We start from the raw sequence: 13,585 nt of genomic DNA, 5'->3' as shown, positions 1-13,585 counted from the left end.
CTGAACCCAGGGCTCACCAATTTGACTAGCCTGGCCAGTGTGCTCCAAGAATCTTCCTGCCTCCACCTCCTCAGGGCTGGGGTCACAGTCATGTGTCACCACACTTGATTTTCTGTTTGGGATCTGAACTCAGGTCCTCGTGCTTGTTCAGAAAGGGCTTTACTTACTGCGCCATCTCTCCGGCTCCTAGAGCCGTAATGCTCAGGAGTCAGCTCCCCGGGAGCCTACTGTGTGTTGCTCTGGGGGAGACAGCCCTGGGGAGGTGGGCCTCATTCCTTGTAGAAACTCCCAGCCTTGAAGGGAAGGACTTGTCAAAAGGAAGGGAGAACTGAGTGTTCACACGCAAGGACCTTCTGGAAAGTTCCACAGAAGCTCCACAGGGGCTTAGGACCTGGGGACTTAGGACCTGGGAGACAATCCCAGAAAGAAGCTTTGATCTGTAGTCACAGCCATGAACTCAACTTTTGCTCAAGTAGTTTGAATATAATGGTGAGGACAGGCAACAAAAAGTCCAATAGGTCATTAGGATCAAAGCAATTCAGGGTGCCAGAGAGCTTGGGTTTGGGGTCAGATAAACCATCTATCCTCACTCCACAGGCCTGATTTCCTCATAAGAACTTTAATTCCTTTATCAACTTGTTTTGAAGCTTAAAGAAAAACAATAAAAGTAAACTTATCAACCTGGAACATTCCAGCATAAAGACACATTATAGTTAAAATACATAGATGTGACACTAGGCTGAACACCTAGTATTTTTGAAAATCTAGGGGGTCAAAGGCTGGTTCAAGGTGGCCAAGGGTGTCTCCATCACAGACTACCCAAAGGCCAGCGCAGTCCACAGCCCAGCCCTGGATCCAGGAGGCTGTGAATTGAAGGGGAGTGGTGGGATTCAGACAAGTATGTTAAGAGGCTCTTCCAGTCATACCTGAGTCATACGTGTGTGATGTGGTCGTGCTCAGCAAGGCAGCTTCTTCTGGGGTTTGCCTTTCAGCACTGGGATTTCTTTCTCTTGGAAGCACCATGCAAACCTGGGTGCATGACACCACCTGCAATCTCCCTGGGCTTTGCAATGTGTGACCAGATCTGCTTTGGAAGTCCTGAGGCTGTGTGTAACACGCCTTCCAAATAAGTGTGACAATTTGCTAAGAAAACAGGTTTGTTTATTTGTTTGAGGCAAGGTCTTATGTAGTTCAAGATGACTCGGAAATTTTTATATAGCCAAGGATGACCTTGAATTTCTCATCCTTCTGCCTCCAGAGACCTCCCAAGCCTTGGGATTACAGGCATGTACACTCAGATATTACGGTGCTAATACTCTACAGGCACCCAATACACAGTCCCTGGATGGGCAGATGAATGTGACAACTCTTCCCCTTGCCTGCTTCTGATGCTTCCAGGCAAGAGAGAAGACAGACTCCTGTCCTTCTTCAGTCTTCCCAAAGGCTAACCCACAGTGGGAGACAAGACTATCCGCTGGGCCTTTATCGCCCCCGTCAGTGTTTTCCTTAATCGTCTTTCTGGAGGGTATGGTGGTTTTCACAGCTGGTTTTCTGGAGCGCCCATTCGTTCCTCCTTTTCCTTCTTTCTAACTCTCTTTCCCTCTCTTAAGTGTAGTGCTAGGGGTCGAAGCGATGGCTTTGGGCACACCAGACCACCGGGCTGCATCACAGCCCCTTGTCTGCTTGTTTTTTTGTGTGTGCGTGTATGAGGGTGCGAGCACACACACTTGTGCATGAGTGCAAGTGGAGGTCAGAGGTCGATGAAGGTTGTTTTCCTCAGTTGCTCTCCACCTTATTTTTTGAGACAGATTCTCTCATTGAACCTAGAGATCATTGTTTTGTATAAGCTGGCTGGGTGCTCCTGTTTTAGTTACTGGTCCTTTTTTTTTTTTTTTTTTTTTTTTGGTGTTTCAAAACAGGGTTTCTCTGTATAGCTCTGGCTGTCCTGGAACTCACTCTGTAGCCCAGGCTGGCCTTGAATTCACACAGATCCGCCTGTCTATGCCTCCCAAGTGCTGGAATTAAAGGTGTGCACCACCACTGCCCGGCTTAGTTACTGGTCTACTGCTGTGAAGAAACACCATAACCAAGGCAGCTCTTAAAAGAGAAAGCATCTGGGGCTGGAGAGATGACTCAGTGGTTAAAAGTTCTCACTGCTCTTCCACAGGTCCTGAGTTCAATTCTCAGCACCCACACGGCAGCTCACACCTGTCTGATGCTGTCTTTTGGTGTGCAGATGTACATGCACACAAAGTACTTACATACATAAAATACATAAATAAAGAAATTTTAAAAATAAATAAGGAAAACAAAATACATTTTTTAAAAAAGAAAGCATTTAATTGGGGGCTTGCTTAGAGTTTTAGAGGACTAACCTATGCTATCACCACAGAAAGCCAATCAATAGGCACGGTGCTGGAGCAGTTGCTGAGAGTTTTACATCCAGATACTTGGGCAGAGAGAGAGACACTGGGCCTGGCATGGGCTTTTGAAACCTCAAGCCCACCCCCAATGACACACCTCCTCCAACAAGGCCACATCTCCTAATCCTTTCCCAACAGTTCCACTATCTGAGGACCAAGCATTCAAATATATAGGCCAATGGGGGCCATTCTCATTCAAACCACTACTCACACATATATTTATATATATTTGCATCTGTATGCATGTGCAAGCATGTATTCATGTTACCACATGAATGGACACATGTTTTCAGGGGCCAGAAGTCGATGCCTGGGGGTCTTCTTCAATTGCTTTCTACTTTATGTACTGAGGTAGAGTCTCATTGAACCCATAGCTAGCTGATTAGCTAGCCAGCCTGCCCTGGGGATCCCTGTGTCTGCTTCCTGAGAGCCAGGACTACGGCAGGCACTCTACCTGCCCAGCATTTACCTGGGTGCTGGGGATCCATACAGCAGCCCTTGAGTTTGCACGGCAAGCACGTTGTCCGTTAAGCCACCTCCCTACTCCTGTAGTTTTGTAATCTGTTCTCACTGGGTAGTCTAAGTTGGCCTCTAACTATTGATCCTCCTGCCTCCATCTCCCGCATGCTAGCATTACAGGCATATGCTCCCATGCTACATAATCCAGCTATACAAACACACACACACACACACACACACACACACACACACACACTACACACAAACTTACATTTTCTCTTTGGTGATACAAGTAATATTCAGTCCATTTTTGCGTGTTGACTGAGTGGCAAATGTTGCTAGGTGTACAGATCCGCTTCTTTAGCCTGACGAACAGCCTTATGAGGTCAGTTTTTTTTGGTTTTTTTTTTTTGTTTGTTTTTTGGTTTTTCGAGACAGGGTTTCTCTGTGTAGCTTTGCGCCTTTCCTGGAACTCGCTTTGGAGACCAGGCTGGCCTTGAACTCACAAAGATCCGCCTGCCTCTGCCTTCCGAATGCTGGGATTAAAGGCGTGTGCCACCACCGCCCGGCGAGGTCAGTTTTATTATTGCTGTCTTCTTACGTTGTGCTGCACAGTCCAGAGAATGGTCCACGACAGCTATACTTTAGGTTGCAAATGAGCAAGTTCATTAAGTATACAACAAGCCAAAGTAAGAGAATAAATAACAAGGGACAGATGGATGGATGGAGAGATAGCAAAACATCACCGAATCAGGCACTCAAAGCATCCAGCAGAAAGTGAGCAAGAAAGCTGGAGTTCCCAATAGAGAGAACCCAGGGCAGAGGGAACTGTCCCATCTGGTGAGGTCTCCACGTACAAGAACAAAAAGGGGCAGATAGAGATGACATCATCAAATCAGGTACTCACAATATCCAGCAGACACTGACTGGGGAAGTTGAGGCAGTCTAGTCTACTGGACTTCCCACTTGAGCTTGCTCTCCACAGCTCAGCTTCCTATGGCTGAACTTCTAGCTTCAATTTCTTGCTACAGGCACTTTTATATCACGGGATAAACAACAGTTATATCTGCTGCAAATGGTTTACCTTCTAGATGTTTTCAAGAATGCAATGTATTTTTTAATTCCTTTTTTGTTGCTGTTAAAGATTTACCTTGATTTTCTAATCATGCATATATATGTGGGTGGTGGTGTGTGGCCCTCGGAGGTCAGAGGCATCAGATTCCCTGGAACTGGAGTTAAAGGTAATTGTGAGCTGTCAGGTGGGTGCTAGGAATTAAACCTCAGTCCTCTGGAAGAATAGCCAGTGCTCTTATCCAATGAGCCATCACTCCAGACCCTTGTTTTCAATATGAAACTCAGCTGGCCTTGAACTCCAGGTAATCCTCCTGCCTCGGCCTCCCAAGGGAATACAGGTGTGTGCCACTACCCTGACACTCAGCCTTTGGTTCTAATAACACATCTTGAACACAGTCTTTAAAGTTCACTGAGCTGATGCTTTTCCTCTTAGGTATAGATTGGCGTTCCAGCTGCTGATGCTAAGCGGAAGAGATCGGATGAAGATAAAAGGGGAAAGGAGATGGTACACAGCGTGCTGGCCAGTGCAGCGGCAGGGCGGGTTTGGACTCCTGTTTGTTTAGGAACTGCCTTCAAAACAGTGTTTGCTTATGGCCCATTTTGTCCTTTTGCTTACGTGGCTTCAAGCTACCATCTCATTGCCTGAGAAATGAGTAGACTTTCCAACCTGGATTAGAGGTTCTCCAGCAGAGCTCTCATAAAGATAAGGGAACTTCCTTCCTAGGATCCTGGTGGATCGAACTCATGACTCATCATTTATTCTCTAGGTGTAGACAGAATGTTGCCTGAAGTGTACCGTGGCAGCTCATTTACTCCATACAACCTTATCAGGTAGCTTCCGAGACCCCTACTTATAGAAGAGAAACTGACTTGCCCAAGATCACACAGCCTGTCAGGGGGTGGAGCTGTGACTTTCTTATAGGGTCTAAGGAATCATAGCCAAAGGCCTGAGTTGTCTAAGACCTCTAACTCCAGCCTTTTCCTTCACATAATTCAAACAGCAGTGCAGGGCCCCCAACGAAACTGGCTGCCGGCCACACGGCAGGTGTAAGGAATTGGCTGAGGTTCCCGGATTTTCAAATGACATTTGCTTTTGAAACACCTCCAGGGGAAGAGTGGACGTGAATGAAGTGGAAACACGTTTGCATCCTGGTGCCCCGTGGGCAGCAGAGTAACTGTCTTTCTGAAGAGGATTAGCCCAAAGCTAAACAGAATCAAGCTGCTTCGCTGGGCATGGAGGTACATCAGTAATCCCAGCACTAGGGAGGCTGAGGAGGATTGCCAGGAGTTTCAACCAGCCTGGGCTGTGTATGGAGTATCAGGTCTTTGAGGGCTGAACAGCAAGACTCTGCAAGAAAAAAGGATTGGGGATGTAGTTCGGGGGTAGTTTATCTGCCATACCCCGGTTTGTTTGGTGCCTGGTGTTACCATTACACACACACACACACACACACACACACACACACACACACCCCAGAACCCCATGCTAGTATCTGTCAAGGGGTAGCTGGCAGGGTTAGATGGAATGGGGAATCTGATCTATAACTTCCCTTAAAGAGAAAAGCTCTAGACATGCCCTGGTAAGTTCTCCTGTAGGAATGCTCTGAGGGGAAATGTAAGGGGAGTGTGTGGGGGATGGGGTGAGGGGGATACTGATAGAGAAACATCTCCCCTGACCACATCCTCACTTTCACTGGATCCTGGTGATAGAATCCAGGGTGTTTACTATATCACTGGTGCACCCTAGACCACCATTTTTTAACGATGGTGACTGTTTTTCCCATGCAGATCCAGCAATTAAATTTCTGCACCCTCAATCTGTGAGAGCCTGTCTTTTCTGTGAAAAGCAAACAATACCTTCTACCCAAACGGGTTCAAACATGCTCCTTGCTGGGTTGTCTGTATCAATGAAAGATTAGAAACCTTCTAAGCTAGGTGTGCTACATGCTGTAGCTCCCGCATTTGGGAAGTGGAGACAGACGGATCAGGAGCTGAAGGTCATCCTTGGCTACATAGGGAATTCAAAGCTAGCCTGGACTACTTGAGATCTTGTTTAAAAAACCCAAAATAAATCAATTAAAATTCAGAAATCTTCTAAATGCCCTTCAAGGTAAATAAATTCTGCCAAATCCGTACTCGATATACTCTGTGTTTTCCTTAAACTCCTTCCACGAGAAGATTAAAGGCATCAGAGGATGATGATGTCACCAAGGCCTATAGGTAAGGGACAGGTAAAGCTAGCAGCAGACTGAGAAGCATAATCGATAACTGGAAATTGGAAAGGGACACAAAATATATCACCATTTCATGAGGAAAATTTTAGAAAATTGGGCCAGCGAGATGGCTGAGGGGGTTAAAGGCAGTTACAGTGCAAGTCTGAGCTCATGAGTTCCAGTCCCTTGAACCTAGATAAAGGTGGGAGACCCAATTCACTAAGTTGCCCTCTGACCTCTACACACACTGCACCATGTACCCTCCTCTCAGAATAATAAGAATAAAAGTTTAAAAAAAATAATTTAGAAAATGAAGAAAAATGGGGGTGGGTGGGAAATTACCCCTCCTTGTACCTCCTATTCCTAAGAAAGAGCCATTGTTGTAGTTAATGCTTTTCTCCCGGCGTGGAGTGGCCTCCCTGCCTCCGGTCCCACTGCAGAAGGTAATGATGGGAGCACACTGCTGGAAGGTCAGGCGCAAGCCACCCCGTGATGGGTGAGCCACAGTCTCTAAATCTGTTACATGCAAATGACCCCACCCTGTGATGTGATGTGATGTGACGTGAACGGGACGCTATGGAAACACCCTGTCAGTGCAGTCGACAACATCAACAATAAAGGACCGCTACTGTTGTCCTAGACTGTCAGCCCCCCAGCGGGTTAGCATGATTGATTGGGAGTGCTCTGCGGTTTCTGAGGGTGTCACGTTCAATGGCTGCTGAACACACTGTTTTCTGGTAGATGTGTCGGCTGCTTCCAATTTTACCTTTTTATAAATAGCTCTGCGATAAACACTCCTGTGGATATACTTTTACCTCCCTCGTATTTAGATTTTAAGATTACTTCCCAGAAGTGAAATTACTAGGTGAAAAGGCAATATACATTTTTAGGCCTTGTGTGCGTGACACTGGGTGGCACACAGCAGGTGTCATCTCGTCTACCGCACCTCCCCCACCTCCTCAGCTTTCTAGAACCTCCCTGCCCCCCACCAAGGAGGTTTCATCCTCCCAGGAAATGACACAGGACTGCTTCCTTCCTCCCACTCCCCGTGGGATAGCGTCTCCTTCAGTTACAGCCTTTCCCCCTTTCTGCATGAGCAAATTCTCCCCGGTCCAACCCTGCTCCCAGCCTTCCCAGGTCAGGACCGAAGTCTTCCGGTCTCTGGTCACTCAGCACAGGGTGCTAAGACTTAGTCCTCATGCTGCGCTTTTCTTGGGTAAACTGTCTTCCTAGGGCCGATAGAGACTACACTAGATATGACTAAGAAGCTCATTAGCTGACTCCTTGGGCAGTAGGAGAGAGTGAAGCGGAACTGACTGTGAAGGACAGGGCCTTTGGCACAGTTTCCTGACAGGAGAGAGGTCACTCAGCTCCTGGTGTTAGTTTTCGGGGTTGTACTTGTCGAATGTTTTGTGTGACGGTGAGCAAGTCCCACCGGTTCTAAGAAAAGGAGTCATTTCACAGCAGTGACACACTCCTGTCTTTGTTCAGTTCTAAGATCCAGGGGACAAGAGGTGGGGATGCCACAGGGAGGGAAAGGCGTACACACTATAAATAGCAGAGCAGCGATTAAACACGGGGCAGCAGAGACTTGATAGCAATCCAGATCTTGGATTCCTAACGCAGTCCCTTTCCTTCCTCTAAGGTCAAAGCAAGTGTCAGATCTGGATCTGTTAGCTTGAAGAAGCTGCGCCCTAAAAAACAAAACAAAGGCCGGAGAGATGGCACAGCCAGTAAGGGCGCTTGCTACCAACCCTGACAGCCTGAGTTCAACCCCTAAGAACTCCACATGCGTGCTGTGACATGCTTGTGTCCATCCCCACTGGTAAATAAAAATAAAATTCCACTCATTTTTCCCTTCTTTGAATTTTCTACTTCATTGGCAAGCACACACTACTCTGACAATGAGCAGCAAACAAGTGAATTACAGGGAGTGTGGTGTGGTGGTGTGTGTGTGGGGGGGGGGGGGAATGCACCCTTCCAGGAGGACTGGGGCTTGTGGAGACCTTGGGCTCATCATGGGATTGCTCTGAGCTCTGCACTGTGGACACTCGTTAATCCATTCCCTTTATCTGTCTGGCCCACATAGGGATAGGCAAGAGGCCCAGGGGCTCCGACTGAGGATGCAATGAGCCCATATATGCTCAACCGTAAGTCCAGGAGCTCCCTGAAAGTGTTAGCTGAATATGGTGTGTGCTGTTTTCCAAAGAGAGACCCAATGTTGACAAAGGCCTTCCAAGCCCAAGGCACTGATGGACAAAGCATGTGGCTCAAACAAAGGTCGGAAACCCTCAGAAAACATGGGGGGCTCACTCTGAAGACAACTGGCAGAGGGGAGAAAATAACAAACGGGACGAGACTCTGCCTTGTGGCTCCATCGGAGCATTCTGCTTCTGCCTTCAGTCTACCCTCATCCCCTTCCAAATCAGGAGCGGGGCAGGCATGACTAGTATGTCACTAAGTCTCTCCTGTCTAAGACACCTCTTCCCCTTCCCCTGAGACCCGGGGCTGTGGACTATAGATCTTCCTCTTGCCTCTTTCCCAGTGTCTGGGGCTCTGATCTTGTTGCTGCCAACTTGCTGTCTGGGTGCCGCCCCAAGGGCCAGCTGCTCCATGTCTCTCAGCAAGCAATGAATTCCATTCCACCAGCACTGTCTGGCCCACACCATGTGAGGGACACGCAGACATCAGATAGTCCCTGAGTGTGGCAAGAGTGATAACACTCTGTGTCAGGCTGGGGGAGGGGAGAACTGAGCTGTGGCTACAGCTGTGTGGAGGGGAAAGATCCTCGTACAGGGACAGGGGGAGAAAAGAAGGCTGGATGGCATCTGGATTTGTTTTTATTCGAGACAGGCTCTCAATATGTAGAGCAGCCTCATCTCAAACTCATAGACACTTGACTGCCTCTGCCTCCCAAGTACACCATCATGCCCAGTGGAATTTGGGTTTTTATCTGCATGTCATCAACGGTTTTGAGACAGAGCAGGTGGGCTCTCTGTTCAAGTTCATTCTTAAAACCAAGCCAGAGGGTAAGAGATCCAAAAGGCTTAGGAAGCAGGACACAGAATGCTGGTCCTGAGGAGTCTGAGGAGGGGGTGCTCCAGCTCCTGTGGGGTCTGAGGAGGGGGTGCTCCAGCTCCTGTGGGGTCTGAGGAGGGGGTGCTCCAGCTCCTGTGGGGTCTGAGGGGGGGTGCTCCAGCTCCTGAGGGGTCTGAGGAGGGGGTGCTCCAGCTCCTGTGGGGTCTGAGGAGGGGGTGCTCCAGCTCCTGTGGGGTCTGAGGAGGGGGTGCTCCAGCTCCTGTGGGGTCTGAGGAGGGGGTGCTCCAGCTCCTGTGGGGTCTGAGGAGGGGGTGCTCCAGCTCCTGTGGGGTCTGAGGAGGGGGTGCTCCAGCTCCTGTGGGGTCTGAGGAGGGGGTGCTCCAGCTCCTGTGGGGTCTGAGGGGGGGTGCTCCAGCTCCTGAGGGGTCTGAGGAGGGGGTGCTCCAGCTCCTGTGGGGTCTGAGGGGGGGGTGCTCCAGCTCCTGTGGGGTCTGAGGGGGGGGTGCTCCAGCTCCTGTGGGGTCTGAGGGGGGGGTGCTCCAGCTCCTGTGGGGTCTGAGGAGGGGTGCTCCAGCTCCTGTGGGGTCTGAGGAGGGGGTGCTCCAGCTCCTGTGGGGTCTGAGGAGGGGTGCTCCAGCTCCTGTGGGGTCTGAGGGGGGGTGCTCCAGCTCCTGAGGGGTCTGAGGAGGGGGTGCTCCAGCTCCTGTGAGCGGCAGCAGCTCTGTAATTTATGGGATTCAACTGCAAAAGACAAATGTGGGGTTCCTTGTACAAGTCTTCAACATTTCAAGATGACAGCATAGGATTAAACCTCTGGGGCGAGCTTTTAGATACAAGACTGTATGGGGCAACAAGCTGGGCGGTGAAGCCAGCCCCGGTGGCATGACAGAAGAGGGCAGTCAAAAGACAGACCTGCACAGCAGTCCCAGGACCTGGGGAGAGAAGAGACAACACAGCAAGGCAGATGACAGACCTTTGTGCCCTACTTCCTAGGCTATCCTGCTGCTTACCGGACAGCCCTAGAGTAGCCATGGTAAGCTCTAACTTGTTAGTGTGTCTACACAGCATCCCCTCTTTCCCTCCAATCCCTAAGCTGGTGCCGTAGGGTCTCTATCTAACGGTACTACCAGCCATCCAGTCATACTGAAAAATCCGAAGTTCCCTCCCCTGGGCGTCACCCACCCCTCTGGTCTTCATCACATCCCTTTGGGCCATTTCCTTTCTAAATCTCTCATCATGTGGCTTCTTCACAGCTGTGATCACTGCCAAGTTCAAGCAAGTCCTTAGCAGCTCAAGTCAACTACCTAGAGCAACCCCCTGTCCCTCTCTCTAACCTCAGTCGGGATCCCACTTCCACTCTCAATTAAATCCTCCACCCTCCGGGGCTGCTTCTGAATCAAGAGACAGAGGCAGCTCAAGGGTGAATTCTCCCAACAGCTTCACTGATGACCCCAAATGCTAATCCACTCAAGTCACTATGGCCCAGCAGATAAGATCCAAATGCCCTTTTTTTTCCCCCCTGAGACAGGGTTTCTCTGTATAGCTTTGTGCCTTTCCTGGATCTTGCTGTGTAGACTAGGCTGGCCTCGAACTCACAGAGATCCACCTGCCTCTGCCTCCCGAGTGCTGGGATTAAAGGCGTGCGCCACCACCGCCCAGCTGATCCAAATGTCTTAATTCTTCCTAATTTTTAAGAATAGGATGAGTTTTCACTGAGTACAGTGGAAGAAGGTAAATGGGCAGTATGAAGAGCAGGACCTGCGGCTTAGGGCAATGGCCCCGTAGGGCAGGGTAACAGGACGCCTTCTTGCATTAGGATGTGTAGCTTTGGGACATGTAATCCACGCCACTTGAAGGAGGGCAGTCCAAATTGGCTGGTGTGAATCCTAGGACCTTAGTGTGAGCCACTGTGAATTTAACTTCCGGTCGAGCAATCTCTGCTGGGCAAATCAGGGCAGCACCGGGCCTAAGTGAGTGAGGGTCTCGGGGCTCTAGGCTGCAGCTCTGTGGTGCCCTTCCAACCCGGCCTGGCCTTCATCAAGACCTCCAGGGCAGCCTGCAGCTTTGTAGGGAGAAAGCACCACCCAAAATACATTTTCATGGGCTGAGGAGATGGTGGGTAAAGGCTCAGAGCTGGAGTTTGGTCCCACATGGTGAAGGAAAGAAAGGTTCCCTTCTAAGTTGACCTCTGACCTCTACACATGCACCCTGACACACATACAAACCAACGAAGTGAAGAAATAGAAATGCAATAAAATACAAACAAAACCATGTATTTACGGAAGTCAGTGTTGGGTGGGGCTTGGAGGATCCTAAAATCCTGGGAAGCTGGAAATGACAGCTTGATCTTCCATCCCGGTCAGGAAGTGTGGGGGGTGGGGTGGGAGGGTGGACAGAACTGACCAATCAAATGATAAATGAGACCCTGCCTCAACAACAAAAATGATAATAATAAATACAATTAACAAATCATAAAGTAAACAACATAAACAAAAATCAAGGAAAGGAAATGAATCAAAGAGAAGAAAAAAATAGGGTTCATCCACCACTGGGGAGGCAAGGACAGGCAGGGAGTTTTCCATGTGCAGGACGACAAGTGCAGAAGGCCACTTCCTTAATTTCTCTCTTTTGAGTTTTTGTAGCAGTCATTTGAACACCTCCAGCGCATAGCTGATGGGTTGCTTGGTATTTTGTGTGTTTGGTTGTTTTGTTGTTTCCTTAACATCAAGTGATTTCTTTCTATTCATTCTCAGAAGTTTGTCTTAGCTCTCATCTCTTGAGAAACTTTCTCTAGCCTCCACCCTAGCCCACCCACCATGGGTGAAAAGACACAGACACCTAGAGGCCTGTGACTGGGACAGGCCTCATCACTGGGGCTGCTGGAGAGAATCCTGCAGACAGTGACGTTACCAAGCACCTCACAGAGTCTGGCCCCTGTGGTGCTCCACATGATCTGGGAGCCCCTGGAATGAAATGCTTGTGGGTGGAGACTGCCGAATTACAGAGGCAGAACCCTCTGGAAGAAGAGCAGGGTGGCTGCAGCAGATAGCAGATAACCCCAGACAACAAAACCTATCTTAAACCGTCAGGGTCAGGCCAGCATGTTTTGTTTGCTTGTTTTGTTTTTAGACATGGTCTATGTCACTTAGACTGGCCTTGATTTTGTGATACTTTTTTTCTCAGCCCCTCCAAATGCTGGCATCACAGACCAGCCACTGTATACTCAGGACAGGGCTTTTGACTGAATACAGCTATGACCCGGAAGCAATGCCAGCTATTACTATTGTTGGGATTGATTGATTTGATCTTGGAAATTGATTTCTGCTTTCTCTTAAAAATCCCATCCCCTTATGTCAGTTGTAAATAAAACCCTCTCTAATGGACAGACGTTTTTTCATCAAAAAATAACAGTAAAATGGTTGGCAAAGGGGCTTGGAGGCAGAGATGCATTTGCAGCCCCACGTGTCCTGGTAGCTGACAGAGCGCTCAATAAATACTTGCAGAAGGAACGAATCACACCTAGCTTTCCGGGAATGGGGGCGGGCCGCATGACGCTCTAGAGAGACTGGCCGGGGTAGACAGCCTGGGATTACACTGATCCACCATAATCCCCCCAAATCCAGAAGCCACCTGGACAAGTTTACTGGACTGAGCCCCTCTGTTGGATCCATGTGGATAGTGCTGCTACTGGGTTCAAGCCAGGCTTCCGAGAACAGCTCCTAAATTGGTGTATTGTTCTTGTTTGTTTGTTTTTTGAAATATGGTCTCATTAGCTCTGGTGGTTTATTCTTATCTATGGAGAGAGACAGAAGAGGGCTGTCAATTCTGAGACAGAACCCATTTGATTCTCCTGCCTTTCCTGTCTCACCCATTCACAATTTCCCCTTGGGATTCTGTTGTCTGTTTACTTTCAGGAACTTTTTATTAAGGAAAATTAAAACATGACAAAAGTGGAGAAAACGTGTTAGAAGCCTCCAGCGTTTAAGATGACGAAGCCATGCCCCACCTCGGCTCGTTTCAGATGCTATCTGATTAGGACTGGAATCCGTTCGGGATTCACCCGGAGGCCCCAGGGTACCAGAGCGCGGCCCCGGGTCGGGTGCTAACCGAATTTGCTTCCTCTTCTTCCCGCACAGCGTGGGTCACCTCGGCCTGGTAGCGTTCCTGACAACCCACCGGCAGTCCGGGGTGATGTGTGAGTGAGTCTCTCCGCGCTGGGCCCCCGAGAGAGGTAGCAGGCGCCCGCCACTTCCTCTTTCTCGCTCTGACTAAGACACCCTCCCTCCATCCCGCTCCAGGGGTGGAGGCGGGTGCCCGCACGCCCCGCCCAGGAGGCGTGGCCGACGCCGAGGGGCGGGGAAACACCCATATTTGGCC

This window comes from Peromyscus eremicus, chromosome 1, assembly GCF_949786415.1.
Source record: "Peromyscus eremicus chromosome 1, PerEre_H2_v1, whole genome shotgun sequence".
NCBI classification, from domain to species: Eukaryota; Metazoa; Chordata; class Mammalia; order Rodentia; family Cricetidae; genus Peromyscus; species Peromyscus eremicus.
This window is presented reverse-complemented; position numbering follows the sequence as displayed.